Source organism: Amblyomma maculatum, chromosome 10, assembly GCF_055883805.1.
Source record: "Amblyomma maculatum isolate TAMU_Amacu chromosome 10, ASM5588380v1, whole genome shotgun sequence".
Classification (NCBI taxonomy): Eukaryota; Metazoa; Arthropoda; class Arachnida; order Ixodida; family Ixodidae; genus Amblyomma; species Amblyomma maculatum.
Genome location: NC_139353.1, coordinates 125,086,153 through 125,106,301, shown reverse-complemented (window position 1 = coordinate 125,106,301; position 20,149 = coordinate 125,086,153). Strand labels below are relative to the sequence as shown.

The 20,149-nt window shown below is 48.6% G+C and overlaps 1 pseudogene; it reads right to left on the bottom strand.

Moving 5' to 3' along the window:
- Positions 1-1,824: 1,824 nt before the first annotated feature.
- Positions 1,825-16,176, bottom strand: LOC146177406 (uncharacterized; annotated as a pseudogene).
- Positions 16,177-20,149: the final 3,973 nt, after the last annotated feature.

Here is a 20,149-nt window from a genome sequence, read left to right as displayed (position 1 = left end):
AAATATCCAATAAAGTTTTCACTCACTCACTCCATTATTAATTAAAAGATGCCAAGCAATTTTGTAATACAACGCGTAGCACTTACCTTCAAGGTTGTGGGGTTTATGACCATATATAACTGCTTACAGATTTTAGGCTGGGGTGAAGATTCCACTTTTTCTTTTTGCTCCTTAAGCTCCTTAAGGGCACGCTCGTCCTCTTCGCAGATGTTAGAAAATGCACAAAAATCCTAACTTGTTTTCAGTATGCATTAAATTAATATTTTCCAGATATTTAGAGTGAGCCTGTAAAAGGCTTTTACTCAGACCATTACAACGCCGATCGTCAGTGTGATCAGTGCGGAGATGCCGTAGTCATCGAAAAAGCCTGAATTCGATTGAAATATCGTGTATATCACATTACACAAATAACGGGTGTCCTAGCTGACTTGATCCTAAGCAAAAAATATCATTTCATGAACAGCCAAAGCAAACCAGTTGTATATTAGAGGAGTTACTAAATGACATTATTTTATTATCTAATGGACCTTGTTTACCAAAATTACCAAATATTAAATTCAGAAAGAGCCCTTTAATGCTTTTTATGGTCCGGAAACGCCGGTCAAAGTTTCATATAGGGGAGTCGTAGAGCAGGCACGAAATGGTCGCGCGGGCCCTGTATACTCAGCGTTGTTTTCCGGCCAACAGGCTGCCCTTCTCTTGGTGTTCGCGCTTTTGGGCGTTGGTATTTGGACTTTTCATGGACACTACTTTGCTGATTACCTGAAATCTTGTCTACAGCAAGAAGATGCGTGGGATTGGCAGCTAGTAAATTTTGCTAGCTGCCATTTTCAGACGAAACGCGCCTGTATTTCCTCGTTGCTTATGAAACTGATTTGGGTACATGAGTCGTATTGTATTTCTCACATTTGTTTTACCGCTGCTTGTCTGCAATGTCGCTCCAGAAGGTTTACCGTCGTGGTCAGTAACGTGTTTATATGGGCCTGGGTTGTGGCGGTTTGGGCCATTCTTGCTTTCGTGCATAACTGCTACCACATCCTTACGCCAGGCACTTACTTTGAAACAAAAACTGCATTCTCACTGCTACGGAAATAAGATGTCATGGCAGCATCTGAAGACCGGAGGGAGTGCTACAGAAGCGATAACATGACGAAGGCACCCACACTTTTGAGAGTGCCATTTAAAAGTGCTTTGATTTTTTTTTTTTTGCTAATATTTGCAGAGTTGGCAAAGTCAGATGCTAAGACTGACTGCATGAGCCATATTTATGTTTATATATATATATATATATATATATATATATATATATATATATATTTTTTACTTTATCACGCTGCAACGACGACGAAGCCGGGGGCGGTGCCATAAGCGCAGGACGCTGTAAAACATGACGCTGGCAAAAGCTATAGGCACAAAGAAGAGTTACCGTGCATACAATGCGACATCGAGTTACAGGTGTGCATGATTCTTTAAAATATAACTGATAATACGGTCAATATAAAATATACTGAGAAAAACCCACCTTCTATTCAATATGTGGCAACATGTTCATAGCAAAAGAAAAATATATTTGACACTAAGGAACAACATGTAATAACAAAGGCCTATGGTTCCTACAAAAAAGTCTAAATAAGATGCCATACAAATCTCTGAAGAACACAAAAAATTTATTACGCATACATAAGCCATGAAATAAAAAATGCGAATTTAATCGTACACAAATATTATGAAGATATGCAAAATTCGCATCAGCAAATGCAGAAAACACATGGTCCTCAGACACATCAATCATGCGTTCAGGACAGAAAACAAAATTAAGGTGGCAGCGACGCTCGCATGTTCAAAACTCTTAGAGGGGCTCCTACTACGTAGGCTTCGTGCCACCGCCTGCTTGGCATGCAGACCGCTTTGTTGCCCGGACCTGTTTGTTGTTTTCTCGTGTAAAAACGTGCAATCTTACCTCAAGAAAACGTGCACCACCTCTGCTGTGGTGCTGACATAATGTGATGCGCATCTAACACCAACCGAGACAGTGCGGTTGGCAATGAGAACTTTCTCAATAATGCATTTATTCACATCTGTACATGCAACTACGTTGACGGTCAATTCCTCTACATGGCTCTCGACAACTTTCAAGAGGCCGAGCAACCGGCTTGATGGCACCTGGAGGAAGTCTCTTGAGTTGGCGAGTATCAAAGCGCTTGGCTCCCGCTTGAAGCTCTTCATTGTTTGTACATAACTGCAGCAAGCCATGGTTGAAAACTTCTCAACTATATAACCAGTAAAACAGTCAAGGATGCAATATTTTATCGCTAATCCACCGCCAAGTTTAGCAGCATGCTCGGTGAAGTCATCAGGCTCGACAAAAATGTCATCAAGGAGCACTGTCAAGGTGTCAATCTGAAATGCAACTATTTTTTTCTACAGGAAGCCTAAAAGCAAAACATTAAAACAAAGCAGACAACAGGTGAACATCCATGAGAGGCTATTTATTGCCATATTATTTCTATAAAACGTTTCTGGAGCATGCAAAGCTGAAGCTGACCTCACTAAGAAGCGATTGGATTTGAATTGAGGCCCAAGTTTCTATCTCGCAGCGAACTGTAAAGAGGGTACTGCACCTGAAATGTAGAAGGCATTGGCTTCTCGAAGAGGCCTTGGAGCTTCAGGAGCAATTTTGGCCCGTCTGCATCAACTGAAGCCCGCTTTGGTGGCCGCACCAGGTTGTTCAACCGACAACATCCGATATATAAACAGAAAATGCTGCAGGGTTGGCTGCCCTTCATCTCCAGTTACATGGCGCACTATACCGAAGAACCTCTGAAAGGAAAACAAAACTCTCAGTGGAAGAACAAGTGCTAGAAAAAACACTTACCTTTATAGAGTCCTGGCCAAAATTTCCAATCAGTACATAGCGAAATCTGATTTGAGCAGACTTTCAATAAGTGCAACTATACTGTGGAGGGTATTTTTGAGGGCCCGATGACTTGATAATTTCCAGCACTGTCTGTAGTCTTGACGAATCACGGTAGTGTGTGCACAGTCCGAGGAATCGGCGCACAGCTTTCTTGTCACCGGGCTGTGGAAACTGTTCGATCGCAGCCGTTTTCTGTGAGTCAAGGCGAACTCCCTCCTTGCAGGAGATTGACCAAGAAACAACACCTTTTCGTAGGCGAAGTGACACTTCTCTGCTTTCAATGCTAAACCTCATGACTTGATTGCATCAAGTACTGTTCGAAGCCTTCTCAGATGGTCTTCAAAGTTTGACGAGAAGACAACAATGCCGTCCAAATATACCAAACAAATTTGCCACTTCAAGCCTGCCAGGACTGTGTCCATTACTCGTTGAAATGTGGCTGGTGCGGAGCAGAGGCCAAATGGCATCCCCTTGAACTCAAAAAGACCGTCCGGTGTGATGAATGCGGTCTTCGCGCGATCTCTTTCGTCGAACTCAATTTGCCAATATCCGCTTTTCAGGTCCATCGATGAGAAGTACCTTGCATTGCAGAGCCGGTCGAGAGTGTCATCGATGCGGCGAAGCGGGTAGACATCCTTCTTCGTTATGCTATTCAAGCGGCGGTAATCAACGCAGAAGCGAAGTGTGCCGTCTTTCTTCTTGACCAAAACGACTGGTGCCGCCCAGGGGCAGTTCGATGGCTGGATTACGTCATCACGCAGCATTTCCTCAACTTGATCGCGAATGGCCTGGCGTTCTCGCGGCGATACACGATAAGGGCTTTGGCGTCGAGGTCGGGCGTGTTCGTCCGTTATTATGCGGTGCTTGGCCAGTGGTGTTTGTCGCACCTTCGATGACGATGAGAAGCACTCCCCGTAGCTTCGAAGAAGACTGAGAATCTGGTCTTTCCTGTTGTGGGTCAATGCCGGGTTGATGTTAAATGTGGACTGACGGAATAGGTCCGGTGCGTCTTCCAGCGTTTGGTCGTGGAGGGCGAATACTTCTTTGAGGTCCGCTAATTCGTCGAGAAAAGCGATCATCGTGCCCTTGCTGAGATGCCATTATTCTTCGGTGAAGTTTGTTACCAGAACCTGAGCTTGACCTCTACGGAATTTCGTGATGCCTCTTGCGATGCCGACACCTCGTTCTAAGAGCAATTGGATATTTCCTTCGACGATGCCTTCAGCGGTTTCGATGTTTGCGCTACCTACGCAGAATGCGATGCTTGATCGGGGCTGGACGGTCAATTCTTTATCGACGACGTTTAGAGGGATGTGTTGCATCAACGTCGTCGTAGCAGGAATGGCTTTGTCTGCAGAGAGCTTGATGAGCTTCGGTCGCAGGTCGATGATAGCCCTATGTTCATTTGCAAGTCAATGCCTAAAATCACGTCGCGGGAGCACTGCTGCAAGACCACTAAGCTGGTGGGGTAAGTACGCCCATTTACGGTTATTCTTGCAGTGAATCGTGCCGATGGAGTAATCAGGTTGCCACCTGCGGTGCGAATCAGCGGGCCATCCCAAGCGGTGGTAACTTTTCTGAGCTGAGAGGCTAACTGTCCACTAATGACTGAATAGTCAGATCCGGTGTCTATAGGGAAGTGACTCTGCGACCGTCGATATCAACTTCAAGGTCGTTTGTTCGCGTCCTCGCATTGCACGTGGGCCTTAGTGTCCGATCTCGGCTCCGTCGTTTCTTTAGGTCATGGCCGGGGCATACCGTAGTTACTTCGCTGGGGGGCGGTGTCTGCTTGCACTCTGGTCGTGTTGTCGTCGATGACGTCGTGTGGAGCGGCGGTGAAATGGCTGCGTCGCGTTAGTGGCCGTCGGCGGCGGAGGATGTTCGTCGTTTCGCCGTTGAGCAACCTCACCTCCAAAGGTTGCTCTGTTTAGTTTCCCCGGCGCGGGCTTGGGGACCTTCCGCGCATACTCTCATCATAGGTACGGCCTGGCGACGCAAAGCGGGCCCGGTACGGCAATTGAGATCTGAACCGACGGCTTGGTGGCGCGATCTCACCGCTACGCAGATAGTTGTCGATTTCTTGCGGTCGTTCACGTGGGCGTGGTCGTAGAGCGTCGACTGCAAATCCGCGGAGACCGATTCGTCGCTACGGGCAGTGGCGCATAATGTGGCTGGCCTCACTGCAGTGGAAGCATAACGGCCGGTTGTTCGCTGTCCTCCAAGCGTCGCACTTGCTGGGGCTTGTTGGCCGTTGGTAGGCTTGGCGGGCGGGGGCCAAGGGGCGGTTTTCAGGAACAGGACGGGAGCGGCGAGGGCTCGGAAAGTCATCACGTCGGGGCGGAGGGCGACGTAATGCACCAGTATAGTTCATCGCTGTCGCCTCTTGTGCCGGAACAGTCGCAGCCGTCGCTTGAGGAACGCCCAGCGCCTGCTGGACGTCTTCACGGACGACGTCCGCGAGCGTCGCCGCTTGCGGTTGTTGCGATGATGGCATCAGTCGGCGGAGCTCCTCTCGCACGATCTCCCGGATGAGGTCCCGAAGGTTCTCTCCGCTTGTAGATGCGTTGGGGTGGTGGCTTGATTAGTCCGGTTGAAGGGGTCGCTCGTAATGGCGCATCCGGTTGTACAAAGTCTTCTCGATAGTAGACGCTTCTGTTTCAAATTCTGCCACAGTTCTTGGCGGATTTCGCACAAGACCAGCAAAGAGCGACTCTTTAACGCCTCGCAATACAAGTTTGACTCGCTCACCTTCGGTCATATTAGGGTCGGCGCGGCGAAAGAGGCGCTTCATCTCCTTAACATACGCCAGGACAGGCTCGTTAGGGAGTTGAAGTCTTGACTGAAGGAGGGCCTGGGCTCTTACCTGTCGAACGACGCTTAAAAAGGCAATCAGAAACGCTTCCTTGAAAGTCTCCCAATCCTTCATAGTTGCCTCATGATGTTCGAACCAAACTCGGGCATGTCCTTGAATTACAAAGTAGACTTGCCTAAGTTTCGCGGCGTCGTTCCAGCCGTTGAATTCTGCCACACGATCGAAAAGGTCCATCTAGTCTCCCGCATCTTCATTCGGTCCATGGAAGCAGGGGGGCTCACGGGGCTGGACAAAACCAACGGGTGCTGTAGGCTGGGCTATTGTCAGCGTCGATGCCTTTCGAGATCAAATGGGGTCAGGCAGCAGACCGTGTTCGGGTTGTAGGCCTTGGAGTCGGCGGCTGGCTCGGTGACCTGTAGGTTGGTCTTCCAAGGCGACATGAATAAGGCTGAGGTCTTCGCTTGAAGGATCAAGGGAAGCACCTCCACCAGATGTCACGTGGTGGTGACAAGGTTCGATGACACAAATGAAGACACAGGCCTGATGGTAGGGAAATGAACTCTTTATTGGGCTGACTTGCGCCCGCAAAAGAACTAAGCAACTCGGCGGCGGCGATAGCAGTTAACGCGTTGGTCGATCGTCGAACAAAGAATGCCCGTCACTCTCGGCAACGCTCAATTTAAAGGCTGCACAGAACAATCTAGATAACGTCGCAAACAGCTACCAGCACGGGCTGGAACATCGTGGAAAGACACCCGAGGGGCCGGAACCTTCGAGACAGATCTCGGTGCATCTTGCACTACAACAACGCTACAACAAAACTGATAAAGGTGTGACTCGCGACATTGAGCATTAACAAACAAAGATTACGGAACTGATACGCGGTCCAGAATCAGAGTGATAAGCCTGTATGCCGGCGGCTGTTAAAATACAACAAGTACTGTTTTGAAGGTCTCTCGGCAATATGTTGGCTTGGTCATAAATTGTATTGTATTGTATTGTATTGTGTTTAGTGGCGCATAAGCGGCTCAGGCTATCATTCACCAAGCACAAGGTTGTATCTTGATTTCCATATCTACAGCGCGATAAACGGGACAAGAGAACACAATAACGACAAACACAGCGCTGACTGACAACTGATTTTTATTGCTTGTCCAGCCGGTATATATACCTCACCGGAAGGCAGAGATAGAAATCAAGACACACAGATCATGAGTACACATAAAATTCACACTACTACAGGGTCGCATTAACATTCGCATTCGAGATACGCTGTTTCTTTTTTTTTTGATAATGCCACAGATGGTGCACATATACAACTTTCTGAGAGCCTAGCTATCATTTGTGCTTCCACCACCTCTCTAGTCAACTGGTCATGTTGGCTTCCTAATATCATACACTCATTGTACAAAGGTTGGCAGGCACTCCTATCGTCACCTTCGTCACCTTCCTTGCAGCTGCTGCAGTGCTTAGCCACGTGACCGGTAATAGGGACATGCGTAACGTTATAATAATGTTCTTTTATTCTTTCGTTAAGTTCCAGCCTGTGCTGAGATGTCTTTTTTTACAGCATTGTAAGACACTGAATGAACAATGGCTCTTTTTACGAACTTTGAAACCGATTCTTCCGTATGCTTCTGCTCATTCAAAGCTCGTAAAAAGAGCCATTGTTCATTCAGTGTTTCACAATGCTGTAAAAAAGACATGCTAACGATGAACCAAGCGGCTGCAGAAAAAGACCCGCCAAAAAATTTGTGAAGTGCCAGGAAGGTGTAATCTATTCCCTGCCGCTATCATTTGGGAAGAGTTACATCGGCCAGACTGGCCGATGTCTTAAAGAAAGATTAAAAGAACATTATTATAACGTTACGCATGTCCCTATTACCGGTCACGTCGCTAAGCACTGCAGCAGCTGCAAGGAAGGTGACGAAGATGGCGATAGGAGTGCCTGCCAACCTTTGTAGAATGAGTGTATGATATTAGGAAGATATCGTGATCATGACCAGTTGACTAGAGAGGTGGTGGAAGCACAAATGATAGCGAGGCTCTCGGAAAGTTGTATAAGTGCACCATCTGTGGCAGTATCAGAAAAAGAAACAGCGTATCTCGATTGCGAATGTTAATGCGACCCTGTAGTAGTGTGAATTTTATGTGTGCTCATGATCTGTGTGTCTTGATTTCTATCTCTGCCTTCCAGTGGGGTATATATACCGGCTGGACAGGCAATAAAAATCAGTTCTCAGTCAGCGCTGTGTTTGTCGTTATTGTGTTCTCTTGTCCCGTTTATCGCGCTGTAGATATGGAACATCGTCACCAACTCGCCCAACAACTGACCTTGTATCTTGAGTTTAGTATAGTATATGTGTTCATTCTACAGTTTCTTTAAAACATTTGCTTCCTTTAGAAAGCTAAAAACCCATGACAGATCAACAAGACATTTTCACTTAAAATCAATGCTGGTGGAACGGAATGTGCTCATATTAAAATCAAGTAAATTACTTTTTGTTTTGTGTTTCGAGTCCTGTGCATGACAATAAAACATGGTTTAAGGTGAGTTCCTGTCCACATTCTTGACACAATGGTTTGTTTTCTTTTCTCAACACAAAATTATGCGTCAAGTGTGTATGGCCAATGCGGAGTCGGCATAAAATCACTTCTATGAAACGTTCTTGATTATAATATGATTTCGATCCTCCCAAAATAGGCTTCACCAACTGCAGTTTGTTATTTACCTAGCTACACCATGACGACTGCCATCTCTCCTTTAGTTTACAGCGCACTAGCGCCATGCAGTCTCTGTATGGAATAGTTATGTTCTTAACCTGTTTGTCATGGGCTTGAGCAGCGCAAACCTCTGCTCTCTCATTGCCTCCAATGCCGACGTGATTCAGGACTCAGAACAATGTTATGTTATGTCCTTGATCAGAGGCTGCTGATATATTATGTATGATGTCTCCAAGTAGTGGAACAGCTGCGTTTTTGTGGTGAAGGGCAGTGAAGACATTCAGAGAGTCTTTGTAAATAATACTGTTTGTGATGTTTCCATTGGCTATTTTTCTTACTGCCATTGCAAGTGCATAACAATCAGCGGTAAAAATGCTCGTACACTGAGGCTGTCTTATTTTTTCCCCTTTTCCTTGCACTACTGCACTTCCAACATGCTTGATTGTCTTGGAACCATCTGAATAAAACTGTGTGCAGTTTGAGTATTTTCTTTAAGAGCTAAGAATTTATGCAAAATATGTTCATGTGGTGTTTTCTGTTTGCAAAACTGAGTCAATGTGAAATCACAAACAATGGGGAGGGGGGGAGGCTGTACCATGCTGGTAGTGGATCGTGCCTTGATTCAATATCAGGGAGGGAATTTAGTATTCCCAGCTAATGATATTTATCCTCGAACCGGAGTAGCAAGGGTCTATTGTTGAATAACATTCTGGAGCGGCACTTTGTAACAAGAGGGTAGCATATATGTTTCGGTAATGAGCGTATTTTGAGGAGATAACAAATTGTAAGCATGGTTCTTCTGTATTCGAGGGAGGGTTCATTTGCTTCAAAATAGCCTGTTTAAGCGCCAGATGCGAGACGCAAACCCAGGTTGTGCACAGGGTCCAGTCGTTTTAGGTATGAACAAGAATTTTGCACTGATCAAGCCCTTGAAAGACAAGTCAAAAACATACGTGTGCCGCACAGAGACTGCGTCCCGCTATTGCACAACAAACTAATGGTAAAATGGCAGTCCTCATGGAGTAGAGATGTAAATCATAAACTGCAGTTGGTAAAGAAAACTTTGGGGGATGGAAATCATGTCATCAGGAAAGCTTCATGGACGTGGAATTTGGCCGTCTCCGCATTAGCCACACACACACATGCACAAAACGTTTTTACTATAAGAAGAAAACAAACCCCTGTGGGAAGAATTCGGAGAGGGCCTCACCATAAGCCACATTTTATTTTCATGCGCAAAACTCGAAACGCAAGGAAACAAGAATTTTACTCGATTTTACATGTCATAACATTTAAAACAGCTTCCTTTTGCAAGTATTCAGGAGTTTTCATATAGTAAAACTTGACCTGGAACAATCATATTTACTTGAGTCTAGCAATTGCTAACCTTTGTCTTGGCATCTTGAAGTGGCGGTGACAGGGTCGTTTGATGTACTGACGTGTTATACTTCTGTGAATAATATTGTCACGTGGTGGTGACCATGCCATTGGCAATGAATGAGGAGAATTGATCTTCACAGGAATCAACTTTTTATTAGGTTAACGTGTGCCCACAAAACAAAAACAACTAAGCAATCAGCAGCGCGATAGCAACAGTCGAGCTTAGCGGTCGTCGATCTACGAATGTCCATTTCACTCGTCAGCGTACAATTTCAAAGCGGAGAATAAACATCTAGATAAAACCGGGAATGATGACAAGCATAATGTGGATCATGGTAGAAACGCAAGCGCGTGGCTGGAATCCTTCTCCAGTACGCCGTTGTATCTCGGTAGTTTGCGTGACTGTAAGTCAAGATAGATTGCGTCAGTTCTGCCGTAAAGGATGTTCCCCTGTCTCTGATAAGCACTTCTGTGGCGCCGCGTCGGAGGAAAATATGTTCGACAAAAAATAGCTGACTTCCGTTGCGGAACCTTTAAGCAGGTCCTTTAATGAATGACCACAATGATCCACTGTTTCTCGTCGGCTAAGTCGCGAAGGGTCCGAGAAGGTCCATAGCTATTTGTTGAAATAGCTTAGTTGCCGTGGTATGAGCTTCTGTAGCCCAGCAGACGTCAGTGGGGTTGTCGCGTCGCTGGCACTCGGGGCACGTTTTGTCGTAATGGGCGACGTGGCTAGCTAGCCGTGGCCAATAATACGTCTCTTGGATTCGGTAAAACATGCGTGCAAGGCCATGATGCCCTGCCGTTTGTTCAGTGTGGAGCCCCTGTAGAAGTTCCTCTCTAAGGTTAGCAGGAACAAGATTGTGTGCGGTCCTGTTGCACTCAAAGTTCCTCTTCATGAGGACGTCACTTTCTAACGAGAAAGATGACAACTGACGCCTAAACAAAGCAGGAGGAGACGCGGTCTTTTCTTCGATGTAATCGAACAGATTTTCGCAAGTCAGGGTCCTAACGTTGCTGTTGTGTGAAACTGCTGGCGCTTACCGGTCCCAAGAAGGCATCGTCGACGTCTTGTGGGGGCGCGTCCACAGGGGCCCGGGAAAAGCAGTATGCTTCGGAATGCTTCGAATCAGACTTGTAGACCACGACCTTGTCAAATTACAAGAATATTGTAACGACCACAGAGAAGATGAAGCGCTAGAGGCTTTGGAGAACGATGTTTCTTGGTATGGCGGGCGCAGAGCCGAGAGACTAGTAGCTGACAAGGCGTCTCTGACACCCTTACCTTCACGAAGACCTTCAAGCAATTGACCACGAAACAAAATCTCTTCGTATACGAAGTGACATTTCTCAGCTTTCAATGCAAAACCCGACAACTAGATAACATCAAGCATTGTTCGAAGCCTTCTCACATGTTCTTCAAAGTTAGAAGAGAAGACAGCAACACCGTCTAAGTATACCAGAAATATTTCCTCTTTCAAGCCAACCGATACGCTTTCGATAACTCGTTGGTGGTGCCGAGCAGAGGCCGATTGGTGTTACCTTGAACCAGAAAATGCCGTCTGGTGTGATGAACGCGGTCTTGCGGTCACTTTTGTCGGCCTCAATTTGCCAGTACCCGCTCTTCTGGTCCGCAGACGAGAATTAGTAAGAGTTACGTACCCGGTCAAATGTGTCGTTGATGCGGGAAAGCGGGTAGACATCCTTCTTCGGTATGCTGTTCAAGCGGAGTTAATCAACGGAGAAATGAAGTGTTCCTTCTTACTTCTTCACCAGGGCGACGGAAACTGCCAAGGGGCTTTGAGATGGCTGGATGACGTCTTCACAAAGCATGTCCTCGACTTTCTCGCGGATGGCTTGGCGTTCTCGCAGTGATACTTCATAGGGGCTTTGAAGAAGAGGTCGGGCGTCTTCGTCAGTAAAAATACGGTGTTTTGGGAGTAGAATTGGACCTGCGACGCTATCGAAATATAATTGATGTATCTTTTAAGAATGCGAATCTGGTGTTGTCTATACCGGGGTAATGCTGGGTTGACGTCGAACGTCGGCAGATTTCCTTGGGAGGGTGCATCATCTTCGGGCTGGTCGGGTAGGACTGCTAGTGGATCGAGGAAAGCTATCGTCTTCCCGTTAAGGGGCCGGTATTCTTCAGTGATGTTCGTCACCAGCACATCAGCTTCTCCTCCCCAGAAATTGGCGATGCCTCTTGAAATGCTTAGAGCTCGTTCCAAGAGCAACAGGGCGTTTCCTTCCACGACGGCGTCGGAAGTTTCGATGTCTGCGCTACCCACGCAGATTACGGCGCTTGATCAGGGCGGGATGGTCCATTCTTCATCCAAGACGCTCAAAGCGGCAGACTGCGTCGGAGTCTTCGTAGTAGGCATTGCGTTTTCCGTCGAAAGCTTGATGAGCTTTCATCACAGCTTGATGATCGCCCAATGTTCGTTCAGAAAAGCCATGCCCGAAACCACGTCTCGGGAGCACTGCTGAAATACCACAAATATCATGGGATAAGTGCGTCCATTCACCATTCCTCTTGCGGTGCAATTTTGTGACGCCTTAATAAGGTTGCCGTCGGCGGTGCGGATCATCGGGCCATCCCAAGTGGTTGTCCCTTTTTTGAGCCAGGCGGTGAAAGCTCCGCTAATGATACAATAATCATCTCCGGTGTCTACGTAGGCGGTAACTTGGCTACCGTCGACAGGAACTTTGAGGTCATTTGCTCGCTTCTTCGTAGTGCATGTTGGTTTGCTATTCAATCTCTACTTCGTCTTGTGCTGTGATCGCAGCAGGGGCACACCTTCGTTACTTCGCTGGGCGGCGGTGTGAACTTGTCGCATCGTCGGAGGTGCTGTCGTCGTGCGAAACGGTGGTGTAAGCGTTGAAGCGTCATCACTCTTCGTCGGCGGCGGTGGAGGACCTTTGCTAGTTCGCCGTGTAGCATCACCACCTCTAAGGGTTCTCTTTTCTCTTTCTCTTTCTCTTTTCTCTTTTTGGGGCTATGGGACCCTCGTACCTCGTAGTTGCAGCCCGGCGAAGCAAATTGCGAGCATTTCGGTGATCGAGAGCGGGACAGGCGGCTTGACAACCTGTGCTCTGCCTTTCGCAGGTAGGGGTCAATTTCCTGTGGTCGTTCGCCAGCGGGGTCGTGGGACGGCGATGCTGATACCGCGCCCTCCGATGCTTCTGTATGGGCAATGGCGTAGCATGTGGCCTGCCTCACCGCAGTGGCGGCGCATTGGGTAGTTGTTTGAATTCCTCCAGGTGTCGTTCTTCCTAGGGCTTTAATCTTCTTCGCAGCCTTGACGGGCGGAAGCCAAGTGACGACGTTCAGGTGCAGCTTGTTGGCGTCGAGGAATGCTTGGAGGGTCGCGTCTGGGTGCAGGACATCACAATAGATCCCTATAGCTCATTGCTGTTGCTTTTTGCTTACGAGCTGTCGGCGCCGTGGCTTTAGGAACGCCCAATGCTTGCTGTACTTCCTCACGGATAGCGTCCGTGAGCTACGCAACCTGCGTCTGCGTTGGCGATGAAGGAGTCGGCGCAGCTCTTTTCGATCGACTTCATGGATGATCTCACGGAGGTTATCCCCACTTGTAGCGGCGTGACAGTTGTTTGCAGAGAACATTTGGAAAGGCTGGTTGTACTGCTGAATCTGGGCCGTCTAGCGCCCGTTATATTAAGGATGCTTCTCGTTCGAATTCAGCCACTGTCTGTGGTGGCTATGACTCGAGGTACGCGAAAATTAATTCTTTGAGGCCTGGTATTAAAAATTCACTTTCTTTTACTCAATCATTTCAGGGTCTGTGTAGCGAAATAGCAGCTTCATTTCTTCTGCATAATTGGGCAATGACTGATTAGAGAGCTGAATTCTTGAGAGAAGGAGGGATTGGGCTATTTTCTGATGCTGATAGTAAAATAATTCAATAGCTCTGCCTTTAAAGAGTCCCAAACCATCACAACAGGCTCGTGGTTCTCAAATCACATTCTTGCGAATCCCTGAAGAGCACGTTACACTTGCCAGAGCGTCGTTTTTTCATTCCACGGCCGGTCTCGAGGGAGAGCGTGCGCTCTTCCTTAAGGCCTTCTCAATCGCGGCGGGAGACATGGGAACTTTTCTCCTTGAGTTACGCTCTCCGCCGCAACAAGGGGCGCGACCTGCTCACTGTTCGCTCCGCATCTACTTCAGCGGCGCCGGGTGGCTTTTGCCTGGTTTCGCGCTGTCGCTCGCTTGTTTGAATGCAGCCCCGAAATGAAAGAACCCGGAAGGTACATTCTGCAGCAGCATATCGTCAGCGTACAATACACTTGAACCGAGTCTGTATATAAAACACTGTCGCTCAGCTAACATTTGACAAGCATATGAGATGCATTGCGGCATGGTAGATTTCTTTTCTTCATTTTAATCTGAATTTCTCCCAAGCCTGCACAAGAATAGCAAAAAAAAATGCATCAGTTCTGTATTCTCTGTTTGTTAATGTTTGATGTCGCGCGATGCCACTTTATCAGTTTCGTTGTCGCTAAGATGCGTCGAGATCTGTCTCAAAGATTCCGATCACTCGCGTATGTTTCTACAATGTTCCAGGTTGTGCTAGTAGCAGTTTGCGACGTTATCTAGACTGTTCTGAGCAGCCTTTAAATTGAGCGTTGACAAGTGCGACGGGTATCCTTTGTTCGACGATCGAAGAGCACTTTTGTCGCTATCGCTGCCGCCGAGTAACTTAGTTTGTTTGAGGCGCAAGTCAGCCCAATAAATAATTAATTTCAACACCATCACGCCTGTGTCTTCTTTTGATGTGTACGGTCTTGTCACCACAACGTGTCATCTGGTGGAGGTGTTGCTCTTCGAGCCCCGGTTCACTCCTTTAAGCCAAGCATCAGTCCTGTTCTTGTCATCCGGGGGGATTAGCCAACAGGCCAGCGAGCCAGCCCCCGACTTCAAGGGCTCCAACCCGAACACGGTCTGCTGCTGGACTCCGTTAGATCTAGGAAGGAATCAACACTGATAATGGCCCAGCCTACAGCAACGGGTATTTTCGTCCAACCCTGTTAGCCGCCCTGCTTCCATGGACGACCGAACGAGGATGCGGAATACTGGCTTGATCTGTTCGAACGCGTAGCAACTTTCAACGTCTGGAACGACAAACCAAAGCAGAGGCAAGCCTACTTTTCTCTTGATGGATCTGCCCGAATATGGTTCGAAAATCATCAGGCAGCTTTAAAGGATTAGGAGATTTTGAAGAAAGTTTTTCACTGCCTTTTCAAACGTCGTCCTGAAGGAAAGAGCCCAGGCCCTCATTAAATCAACACTTCAACTTCTAACGAGCCAGTCCTGGCGTACGTTGAGGAGATGAAGCGCCTCTTTCGCCGTGCCGACCCTAACATGACCGAAGGTGAGAGAGTCAAATTTTTAATGCGGCGCGTTAAAGAGTCGCTTTTCGTAGTTCTTGTCCTACATCCGCTAAAAACCGTGGCGGAATTCGAAACTGAAGCATATACCATCGAGACGACTTTAGACACCCGGATGCGCCACTACGAGCGACCAATTCAAACGGACTACTCAAGCCACTAAGTCCATCTGCAAGCGGAGAGAACCTTCGGGCCCTCATCCGGGAGATCGTGCGAGAGGAGCTCCACCAATTGCTGCCATCATCCCAACAAGTCCAGGTGGCGACGCTCGCGGACGTCGTCCGTGAAGAAGTCCAGCAGGAGCTGGCGTTCCTCAAGCGAAAGCAACGACGTTTCCAGCACACGACGCAACAGTGTTTGAACTACGCTGCTGCATTGCGTCGCCCTGTGCCCCGACGTGATGACTTTCCAAGCCCTCGCCGCTACCGTCTTGTTCCTGAAAGCCGCCCCTTGGTCCCCGCCTGTCAAGCCGGCCAATGACCTCCAAGCACCAGGAAGTGCGACGTCTGGAGGACAGCAAACAACCGGCTATTATGCTTCCGCTGCGGCGCCACTGCCCGTACCGACGAATCGGCCTCCGCGGATCTGCAGTCGACGCTCCACGACCACGCCCAGGTCAACGACCGCAAGAGATCGACAACGTTCAGCGTAACGGTGAAATTGCGCCGCCAAGCCGTCGGTTCAGGTCCCCATCGCCGTACAGGGCCCGCTTTCCGTCGCAAGGCCTTAAATACAATGACAGTGCGCGCGGAAGGTCCACAAGCCAGCGCAGGAGAAACTTTGGAGATCAGGTTGCTTCACGGCGAAAACACGAATATCCTGTATCACCGACGACGAGTGACGACGACGATGCCACAACATCGTCGGTCCACAAGACAACGTCGACGAGACCATGACCAGACTTCAAGTTGACATCGCCGCCCAGCGACTTCATGACGACGGTGTGCCCCTACCGCGACATCAGGACGAGACAAACAAGAGATCAAACACCGAAGCCAATCTGCAATACTAGGACGCGAACAAGTGACCTTGAGGTTGCTGTCGACGGACGCATGGTTACTGCGCTAGTGGACACCAGAGCCGACTACTCTGTCTTCAGTGGAACTTTCGCCGCCCAGCTAAAGAAAGTGACGACCAGTTGGGGCGGCCTGCTAATCCGCAATGCTAGTGGTAACCTTATTACGCCGTCGTGGCGATCCACATCAAAAGTTACAGTAAATGGACGTACCTACCTTACCAGCGCTGTTGTCCTACAGCACTCTTCCCGCAACGTGATTCCGGGATTGGATTTTCTGAACGAAAATCGAGCGATAGACCTCCCATCCAAACTCATCAAGCTCTCGACGGACAAAGCCATACCTGCTACGAGAACTTCGACGCATCACGTCGCTCTCAACGTCCTCGACGGAGATTTGACCGTACCGGCCCGATCAACCGTCATAGTCTCTGTGTTTACAAAAGAAGTCGAAATCACGGACGGGGTTGTGGAAGGAAGCACTTAGTTGTTACTGGATAGAGGACTTGGCATCGCAAGAGTCATCCTCCGATTATGTCATGGACAAGCTCAAATGCTCGTCACAAACTTTACCGAAGAATACGGGCACCTGAACAAGGGCATGAGGATTGCTTTCCTTGATGAGCTAGCGGGCACCCGAGAAGTCTTCGCCCTTACCAGCCAACTTGAAGACGATGCACCCATCCCATCGAAGCAGCCCAATTTCGACCGCAACCCAGCGTTCCCCAGAGAGAGACAGGACCGGATTCGCACTATTCTTCATAACTACTGTGAGTGTTTTTCTTTAGCGTCGAAGGTGCGGCAAACTCCGTTGCCAAAGCATCGCAACATCACGTACGAAAACGCTCGACCGCTTCGTCAAAGCCCCTACCTTGTATCGCCGTGAGAGCGCCAGGCCATACGCGATCAAGTTCAGGAAATGCTTCGTGATGTCGCCATCCAGCCATCGAAGAGCCCCTGGGCTGCACTAGTCGTTTTCGTGAAGTAGAAAGACCGGACTCTTCGTTCCAGCATCGATTAACGCCGCCTAAACAGTGTAACAAGGAAGGATGTGTACTGTTGCGGCCGTGCATGGTCCGCGCTTGCGCGCACAATTTTTCGTCTGTGGGCATGGTATTGATATGTGCTGTTGGTGCAAGGGCTCTAAGTGAGCCTGTTTCCATGAATCTTTTTGTGTGAGCCAGCTTTGCTTTGTCGAGACCCTGCAACTGCCAAATTGGCCCTGTCAAGGAAACGTCAAGAAAAATACATAGAAATGTCGCCCTGTGGGAAATAGCCGGAATTGCTTTTGTTCAACTGTTCACCCTTCCCGTCGAGAGGCACTATTGTCAAGTGAGGAATGCCTATTGTCCAAAAGAGACGATCGGAATGACACGTCCGCTGACTTACAGGAGAAGAAAGGAGCATGACGAATACGGCCATTAGAGGATTTCCCGGAAATACAGGAAAGAGTTGCAATTGACGAAAAGGGACAACGCTGGGAGCAGTATTCGTGGCGCGCACGTACACTTGGGTTTCTGAGAAGGAAATCCACTTGCCGGAACCACCATATTGGATCTTTGCAGAAGAATAGAAATGTACCTCCTCGCCGTTCCCAAGCTCTACCCGCCAACAAGTGACCACGCCCGACGAAACAATACCGGACCAGTCAGTGCATCAGACCATCAGTGCAGTGATGTGTTCGATTGGATGCCGATATCTGAGGGGCGTGCCCTGGAACTGGTTGGTCAGCATCTTCAGAGAGAGGCTCGACATAAGGGGTTTTAAGGACGTTGCAGAACACGAAATGGGGCTCTGAGCCATGGGTAAACGGCTCATACAGACTCTTCTCGCTATAAACTCTTAACGCTTGCCATTTTGCCTTTTTCATTTAAATAAGTTTTCTCAAAGTGCCATTAAACCTGCTTGTATATATTTTACCTACTTCGAAGATTCAAGTCTCTGCACGCTACCAAGTGAAGGCCGGGTCGACTTAGTCCTAGCGTCACGACAGTACCCCTTCCCTCGCATCGATGACACACTGGACCGGCTTTGCAATGCAAGTTACTTCTCATCGATGGACCTGAAGAGCGGTGACTGGCAAATTGAGGTCGAAGAGAAAGATCGCAAGAAAACCGCATTCATCACACCAGACGGCCTATTTGAATTCAAGGTGCTGCCATTTGGCCTTTGCTCCGCGCCAGCCACGTTTAGACGAGTAGTGGACACAGTTCTGGCTGGCTTAAAGTGGCATATTTGTTTGGTATACTTGGACGACGTCGTTGTATTCTCGTCAAACTTTGAAGACCATCTGAGAAGGCTTCGAACAGTACTTGATGCAATCAAGTCATGAGGTTTAGCATTGAAAGCAGAGAAGTGTCACTTCGCCTACGAAAAGGTGTTGTTTCTTGGTCAATCTCCTGCAAGGAGGGAGTTCGCCTTGACTCATAGAAAACGGCTGCGATCGCACAGTTTCCACAGCCCGGTGACAAGGAAGCTGTGCGCCGATTCCTCGGACTGTGCACACACTACCGTGATTTGTCAAGACCTTCTTGCGCCTCGCCGAACCATTGACGCAGCTTGCAAAAGAAGACCAGCCATTTCAATGGCAAGCACCACAAGCAGAAGCCTTCGAGGAACGTAAGCGCAGTCCCCTCCTGTGGTAGGCCACTTTGATGAAAACGCTGAGACCGAAACTCACACCGACGCGAAAAGTGTAGGCCTAGGACCCGGTTTCATCCAAAAGAGTGCTTGACGGTGAGAAAGTAATCAATCGCCTACGCTAGCAGGTCCCTCACAAAAGCCGAAGTCAATTACTCGACGACCGAGGAGTGCCTCGCGACCATCTGGGCCAATTCTAGGTTTCGTCCATGCCTATACGGCGGACCATTCAAGGTGGTATGCGACCAGCATGCGCTCTGCCGGCTGGCTATTGAAAGATCCCTCCTGCCGCCTTGCCAGATGGAGCCTACGACTTCAATAATTTGACTTGACTGTAGTCTATAAGTCCGGCCGGAAGCATTCCGACGCTGACTGCTTATCACGCGCTCCCGTCGACGCACCCCCGAAGGACGATGATGACTACGCCTTTTTGGGACCGGTATGCGCTAGCAGTTTCGCAGAACAGCGATCAGACCCTGAGCTGAAAGCGCTAGCCGATTCCTTAGAAGGAAAGACCGGTTCCCCTCCTGGTGTGTTCAGGCGACATTTATCATCGTTCGCGTTAAGCAATGGCCTCCTCGTGAAGAACTTTGCACCCAACACAAGCGCGAAACTTCTTGTAGTGCCTAAAAACCTCCGGCAGGAAATTCTGCAGGCGTTGCACCATCAGCCTACAGCAGGCGATCTCGCATTTGCACGCACGTTGCGTCGAATCCAGGAGAAGTACTACTGGCCGCGACTGCCTGCCGATGTTGCCCACTACGTGAAGACGTGTCGCGAGTGCCAACGACGCAGACGCCGCCGATCGGACCAGCTGGACAACTAAACCCGATTCTGCTCCCAACCCTGCCCTTTCAAAAAATTGGGATGGATCTCCTCGGCCCCTTTCTATCTTCGTCTATGGGTAACAAGTTGATAATCGTGTCCACTGACTACCTTACCCGTTACGCCGAAGCAAAGCACTACCTTATGATACCGCCTCAGAAGTCGCCAAATATTTTGTCGAACACATTTTCTTGCAACACGGCGCCCCAGAAGTGCTCATCACGGACAGGGGAACGGCATTTATGGCAGCGTTGACGCAAGCCATTATAGAATACAGTCATTCAGCCATCTAACGAACAACTGCATACCATCCCAGGACCAATGGACTTACGGAGTGCCTGAACAAAACGATCGCGGACATGATCGCCATGTACGTCGACGCTGGGACGCCATCTTTTCTTACGTGCTCTTCGCGTATAACACGGCA